General features: G+C 40.7%; 1 pseudogene; it reads left to right on the top strand.

Moving 5' to 3' along the window:
- The first annotated feature begins 3,204 nt into the window (after positions 1 to 3,204).
- LOC102869003 lies at positions 3,205 to 5,146 on the top strand (annotated as a pseudogene).
- Positions 5,147 to 7,222: the final 2,076 nt, after the last annotated feature.

Here is a 7,222-nt window from a genome sequence, read left to right as displayed (position 1 = left end):
CCTTTGTACATTGTGTTACAATTTTTTCTTTTGCATCTCAAGCTGCCTCTTTCATTTAAGGTGCATTGAACATAACTGGTGACTAGAATGCAAAATTAGAGGCTAAGAAGAAAGAATGGTAGTTGAAAATGGTGATAGAAATGAGGCTGCAAAATGAGTAATTGAATTTTGTACATTCAATGATTTATCCATTGCAAATCCCTTTAAAAAAACAAAAAAGGAATAGAAATCCAAGTTCTCTCTAAACTTACATTAAAATTTCAATTAAAAAAGTCTTGGCCCTTCTTCAAAAGATTGACAAATGCATGTACTCTTATTTTTTTTAAATGAAAATAGAGAAATAGGAATGATAAAAAACCCTAAAACATGTTTGTTTCATTTATGTGCATTGAATTTTATATAATATTTCAATCACATTGTTTATTTATGTACCCTGTGGTTTTTAATAAAAATTTTATATAAAATTTTTATTTTAGACTGGTTTACTTACAGAGTTAATACACATTGTTTTTCATACCAGATATTTTCCATTTGCTTAACCCACTCCTCTCTCCACCTATCAAATTATGTGACCCTCCACCCACCCATCCTTACCCCTCTACTCCCACACTCACTCAATTAGATCCTCTTACACATTTTATTAGTTTTCTATTTCTACAATAAAGGTCTTATACAGTATTTGCCCTTATAAGACTTAGTTAGTTCATTTATCATAATGCTCTCCAGTCCCTCCCAAGTTAGGTAATGATTTACAATATCATTGCTCCTGTGTGCTGCATAGTATTTCATCAAGTGAATGTACCATAATTTTTCAACCCATTAGTTTGTGATTGGACATCTGGGTTATTTCCATGTTCTTGCGATGGTGAGTAACACCGCTATTAACATTGGTGTACAATACAAGTCTCTGTTTGTGCCTTAGTTCTCATTTTCTCAGGGCATATTCTAAGCAGTAGAATAGCTTGGTCATATGGAATTTCTATGTTCAGCTTTCTGAGGGAATGCCAAACTACCTTCCAGAGTGGTTGTACATTTTACAATCCCAACAACAATGTATAATAGTTCCTATCTCACTACATCCTCTCCAACATCTATTATTTGCTCTTATTAAATCTTTGCCACTGTGAGATGATACTTCATTATGGCTTTGATTTGCATCTCTCTTATTGGCAGCTATTTTGAGCATTTCTTCACATGTCTTTTGGCCATCTGAATATCTTTCTCTGTGAAAATTCTTTCCATGTCTTTTGCCCATTGTGTAATTGTGTTATCAGTCTTTTTCTTGTGGAGGTCGAGGATATTCTATAAACTTTTGATATGAGGCCCTTGTTCGATCTGGTATTGCCAAATATTTTTCCCCAGTCAGTAGGTTTTCTTTTCAATCTGTTGGAAAAAGTTTTTTGTGCTCACTAGAATTTAGTCTTTAGAAAGTCCTATTCATCAATTTTATCCTCTCTGTATTGTGCATTTCTGATTGTATTTGGCAGTCTCTTTATACCATAGACTAAGCTGTCTAAACTTGATCCCAATTTGTCTCTTATGAACTTTATGGTTTGGGGCTTTACTCACAGGCCTCTGATATACCTTGGGTTGACTTTTGTGTATGGTGTGAGATGTGGATTCTGTTTCAGCTTTCTGCATGCACCATTTGTTGAAAAGGTTGTCATTTCCCCATTCAATAGATTTTATTTCCTTGTTGATTATCAGTTGACCATAGATAGATGAGTCTGTTTCTGGGTTCTCAGTTCTGTTTGATTCATCTTTTTGCCTGTCATTGTACAAGTGCCAGGCTGGTTTTGTTACTGCTGCTCTATATTAGGTTTTAAGGTCAGGGAGTACTATGTCTCCCACTTCATTTTTGTTTTTCAGAAGTATGTGCTTATTTGGGGTCTCTTTCCTTTGCAAATATACTTGACAATCTTCCTATCAATCTCCTTGAAAAATAAATTTGGATATCTGTATCGGGCTTGTGTTGAACATGTATATTGCTTTTGGTAGGATGGCCATTTTCACAATATTGATTACTCCTATTCATGAACAGGGAACACTTTCCTAATTAATTAGTTCTTTTATTCTGTTTCACAGAAATGTTTGGTAGTTTTCTTTGCACAAGTCTCTCGAGTCTCTAATTAGGTTCACTCAGAAGTATCTCAATTTCTAGTTGGCTATTGTAAATGGTATTGCTTTCTTAGTTTCCTTCTCTGAGTTCTCTTTGTTAGTGTAGAGGAATCCAGTTGAATTTTGGATATTGATCTTATATCCTGCCACTCCACTAAATTTGTCTACTAGCTCTAACAGGTTTTTGTTGAGTCCTTGGGGTTTTCTATGTACACTATCATATCATCTGTATGTAGTGATAGCTTAACCATCTCTTTGCTTATCTGGATGCCTTTTATTTTCTTCTCTTGTTATATTGCCCCAGCAAGAACTTCCAATGCAGTATTAAATAAAAATACTGACAGTGGACATCCTTGTCTGATCCCTGGTTGCAAGGACAATGTTTTTAGTATTTCTCCATTGATAATGGATTCTTGATTTTGCATTTATACTTTTTAATCTTTCCAGGAAATTCCTTTCTATTCAAATTTTGCTGAGTGTCTTTATTAGGAAGGAGTGTTGGATTTCTGACAGAAAATTTCAGGCTTCTTAAGATAAATGGAAAAAGAAATTGAGATTGTTAGCAATTTCAGGTTGCTCATTTCTAGGATCAACGCTCTTAGAGCCAGCAGTTTAAGAAATCAAAAGACAGGCATTTAGCAACATGCATGGAGTAATGCACATGGAGCGACATGCATGGAGCAAGCAGGACAGCTGGGATTTGAGTGAGAACTATCATTGAAACAATTAGTTTGGCGGCCTGAGGGTGATGGTGGGGAGGCGAGAGTAACAGTGGCCATCGTCTAGCGGTAGTCGGGCAGAGGCGCTGCGCTGCCCTCTCCTCTACCTCCCTACGCCTTTCAGCGCCTCCCAGGGCGCGCGGGCGGGCGGACGGGCAGACAGGGGTCTCCCCGAGGCTGCGCGCCCGGAGCTGCTGGCTGGGTTCGGGCGGGGCGCGTGACCCGCGGCCGCCCTGCCTGTCTCTGGCCTCTCCCGTCAGGAGCTGGCCGCTGAGGCGGTGGCGGGAGAGGGGAGCCGCACCTGGAGCGGGGGTGGGTGGGTGCGGTGAGTGGGGCGGGCAGTGCCGGGGACGGGGATCGAGCCGCCATGGATGACAAGGCGTTCACAAAGGAGCTGGACCAGTGGGTCGAGCAGTTGAATGAGTGTAAACAGCTTAAGGAGAACCAAGTGCGGACTTGTGCGAAAAGGGTAAGGAGATTTTAACAAAAGAATCAAATGTGCAAGAGGTTCACTGTCCTGTCACTGTTTGTGGAGATGTTCATGATCAATTCCATGATCTTACGGAACTCTTTAGAATTGGTGGAAAATCACCAGATACAAATTACCTCTTCAGCGGTGACTACATAGGCAGAGGTTATTATTACTCAGTGTAGGCTGTGACTCTTCCTGTGTCCTTAAAGGTGCGTTATCCTGAGCGCATTACAATATTAAGAGGAATCCGTGAAAGTCGACAAATTACCCAAGTATATGGATTTTATGATATGGAAATGCCAATGTTTGGAAATATTTTCCGATCTATTTGATTATCTTCCTCTTACAGCTTTAGTAGATGGTCAGATATTCTGCCTCCATGGTGGCCTCTCTCCATCCGTAGATATACTGGACCATATAAGAGCCCTGGATCCTTTACAGGAAGTTCCTCATGAGGGCCCAATGTGTGACCTGCTATGGTCAGATCCAGATGATCTGATCGTGGTGGATGGGGTATTTCTCCACGTGGTGCAGGCTACACATTTGGACAAGACATTTCAGAAACATTCAACCATGCCAATGGTCTCACACTGGTTTCTCGTGCTCACCAACTTGTAATGTTGTTGTTGTTGTTGTTGTTGTTATGTGCCATCGAGTCGTTTCCGACTCATAGCGACCCTATGCACAACAGCTCTAAACCCTGCTCTATCCTGCGCCAACCGCACCGCCTCTGACACACCCATCCCGATTACCCCAGTCACCGAATCAATCCATCTCATAGAGGGTCTTCCCCTCCTGCGCTGTCCCTCCACCCTCCCAAGCATGATGTCCCTCTCCAAGGACCCGTCTCTCCTGGCAACATGTCCAAAGTATGTCAGACGAAGCCCCAGAATCCTTGCCTCCAAGGAGTAGCTTGGTTTAATCCTCTCGAAGATGAATCTGTTTGTTTTCCTGGCAGTCCATGGTACATTCAGTACCCTTCTCCAGCACCACAGCTCAAAAACATCCACTCTCCTTCTGTCCTCCCTAGTCATTGTCCAACTCTCTGATGCATAACAAGCGATTGCAAAGACCATGGCCTGTATCAGGCGCACCTTAGTCTCCAGAGAGACACTGTTGCTCCTGAGTACTTTAGAGAGGTCCCTAACGGCAGACTTTCCCATCGCGATACGCTTTTTGATTTCCTGACTGCTGGCACCAAGAGTGTTGACTGTGGAGCCGAGCAAACTGAAGCTGTGAACACTCTCAATCTCTTCATCATCCATCCTGACGCTGCCAAGTGGTCCAGTGGCGAGAATCTTTGTCTTCTTGACGTTGAGCCTCAGTCCATACTGAAGGCTGTAGTCCTTGACCCTTCGCAGCAAGTGCATGAGGTCCTCCTCAGTTTCAGCAAGCAAGGTTGTGTCATCTGCATAACGGAGATTGTTGATAGATCTTCCACCAATCCTGATGCCACAATTCTCCTCATAGAGCCCAGCCTCTCGGATAATCTGCTCTGCATACATGTTGAAAAGGTATGGAGACAGGATGCATCCCTGGCGTACACCCTTCCCTATTTTGAACCATGCAGTGTTACCCTGCTCTGTTCTGACTACTGCCTCTTGGTCCAAGTATAGGTTTCGTATTAGCACAACTTGTAATGGAGGGATATAATTGGTGTCATGATGGGACTGTGGTTACCATTTTCAGTGCACCAAATTACTGTTACCGCTGTGGGAACCAGGCTGCTATCATGGAACTAGATGACACTTTAAAATATTCCTTCCTTCAGTTTGACCCAACACCTCATCGTGGAGAGCCTCATGTTACCCGACGCGCCCCAGACTACTTCCTGTAGATTGCTTCAAGGATAACCTGCCTTTGTATGTGGAAATATACCTGGCTTAAAAAAAAAAAACAAACCAAAGACACACACACAGACATACACACACACACATATATAAACAAAAAAGCAACAGTAATCTATGTGTTTCTGTAACAAATTTGGATCTGTCTTGGCATTAAACCACATCATGGACCAAAATGTTCCATATTAATGATGAACATTTAGCACAGTTGTAGACTGAAATCCAGTATATCACTATGTTCTAGGTCAGTCACAGTCTGACAGTTTGCCTGCTGTATTTGTAATAATCATTTTCCTCTGGACTGTTCAAACAAAAGAAAGTAACTAATTTCTTTAACTCTTTTTTGCTCTTAGTTAAGATTCTCATTATAGCATTTAAATGGCATGGATTGGAATTTTATTTTTAAGGAAAATTCACAAGCTAACTTCCACTTAATCCATTACCCTTTATTTTATTGAAATGTAATTAACTGAAGAAAATATTCTTTTGGGGAGTATGTTGTCATAACATTTAAAGATATTTCATTTAAATTACTGTTTTATGTTGATCTACATATTTCTGTATATCATGACAGTGCTTGCTTCTATTTGATGTACTAAGCAAATAAACTCTTGTTTTAAACAAACAAACAAAAAACCAAACAAAAACAAAAACAAAACAAAAACCAACAATTAGTTTCGGTACCATGGGAGTAGTGAGCCATGATGGGGAGCAGTGAGCCTCTGTGGGACCCACCTGCCAGGAATAAGCAGGACAGCAGGAATTTGAGTGAGGTACTTAGGGGAGGGATCACTGCTGATTGCTTGACCATGTGATACCCCTTCACCTTAAACAGGAGGGAGTGAGAGATCTTGAATTAGACTGGGGTGGCAGACCTATTTCTTGAGGGAAAAACCAAGGCTTCCTGGTTTTCCATTCAGATCCCCATGCAGAGCCCTCAGCCCTGTGTGTATCTGCATATGTGCCACCCCACCCGAATGTGTCTGTGCATGCGCCCATCTTACATGCATCCACAAGTATGCCTGCCCAACCCTCTTCAGAAGCAGTAACCAGATAAAAAACCAGCTCAGGCATGAAAAACTCTACCACAGCAATGTCAGGAAAGAAGCAGGCTACCTCACACCCTACACAAACCCCACACAAGATGTCACCCTCCAAAAATGACAGAGTGTCAATGGCTTTTCTGAAGTCAAAAAGTCTGATGCAACTTTCTGACACAGAATTTAAAAGAACAATGACTGAATAATTTTCAATGGGTGAAAGACAAAGAATTCTAGGACACTGCAAGCAAAACCCAAAAGGAGCTTAAACAAAACAATTAAAAAAAATGCAGATAAATCAAATGAAGCATAACAGGCTCTAGAAAAACAAGAAACCACAATCCAAAAATATGAGGCCCAATGTCCAGATGCTGTCAACCTGATGGAGGCACACATGAACAGAGTTGAAGGGATGGAACACAGAACCAGTGAAACAGAAGATAGAATTGTCACCACTGATCTGCTAGACCAAAAAGCAGAATAAAAAAGGAAGGAAAATAAGAAAACATAAGAATAAAGTGGGGCATTATGCTAAACACAGTGATACTGTTGTATCAAAACTGATAATTGTTAACCATAGTGGATAGTGTTTGATGGAGCTCTATTAAAACTCTACAAACTTGGAGAAATGATGAAAGTTATGCAAGTATTCAGGTCTTTTGTTTATAGTGTTGCTATGAGTTGTCCATAACTCGATGGCACTTAAAAACAACAGTAACAATCTAGAGAAATAATATGTGCATAATCAGATTCTTCTATTATTAAAAGCTGAAAACAAGCTTAGAAATGGGTTACACCCACTTCCACAAATAGCTTGTCTCCAGAAACCCTATGAACCTGGAGAAAGGATGAAAGCCAAGCACATGTTGATGACTTTCATGCACATGGTCGCTATAAGTTGCTTATGAATTGATGGCACTTAACAACAACAGACATATTTAAAAGAATAGTCTTCTGCAGTATTTGTCCCTATGAGATTATGTTAGTTCACTCAGCGTAATACTCTCCAGGCTTTCTTAAGTTACA

The sequence above is a fragment of the Elephantulus edwardii genome, unplaced genomic scaffold (assembly GCF_000299155.1).
Source record: "Elephantulus edwardii isolate Elephantulus edwardi_28Jun2011 unplaced genomic scaffold, EleEdw1.0 scaffold00219, whole genome shotgun sequence".
In the NCBI taxonomy this organism is placed as follows: Eukaryota; Metazoa; Chordata; class Mammalia; order Macroscelidea; family Macroscelididae; genus Elephantulus; species Elephantulus edwardii.
Note: the sequence above shows the minus strand (reverse complement) of the source record. Positions and strands in the feature narration are given on the sequence as shown.